The sequence below is a fragment of the Tupaia chinensis genome, unplaced genomic scaffold (assembly GCF_000334495.1).
Source record: "Tupaia chinensis unplaced genomic scaffold, TupChi_1.0 Scaffold147351_1, whole genome shotgun sequence".
Lineage (NCBI taxonomy): Eukaryota > Metazoa > Chordata > Mammalia > Scandentia > Tupaiidae > Tupaia > Tupaia belangeri.
The window spans coordinates 1,298,949-1,299,385 of NW_006207202.1; positions in this window are offsets into that span (position 1 = coordinate 1,298,949).

A 437-nucleotide genomic window follows, 5' to 3' on the forward strand; every position below is an offset into this window, starting at 1 on the left:
AAAAGGCCACCCGCCCAGACTCTGGGCCGGAGAAGTCCCGGGAGACCTCGAGCCGTCTCCATTTTCCAGCAGGGCGCACGGAGGCGGGGGAGCCCGCAGTAGCCACGCCTTGTCCCGCCCCTCGCAGGCCCGGGAGGCCGCGCCTGGCCCCCGCCCCTAGCCCGCCCGCCCGCGCTCACCATGGACAGGTACACGTAGGAGGCGTAGAGCTCCAGGTTGATCTGGCGGTTGATGGCGGCCTCTGAGTCCTGGTGGTAGTTCTGGCGCACCTGCGAGGCGGACGCGGTCATCATGGCGGGTGGTTGAGAAGAGGCGGCGGCGATAGCGGCTGCGCGGCGCTGGGGCGGCGGCGGGGGCCTTGGAGGTGTCCGAGGACACTGCGAGTAGATGGCGGAGGGTGGGTTCTGAATGGCCGGCCGGGATGGACGAGGGCCGGG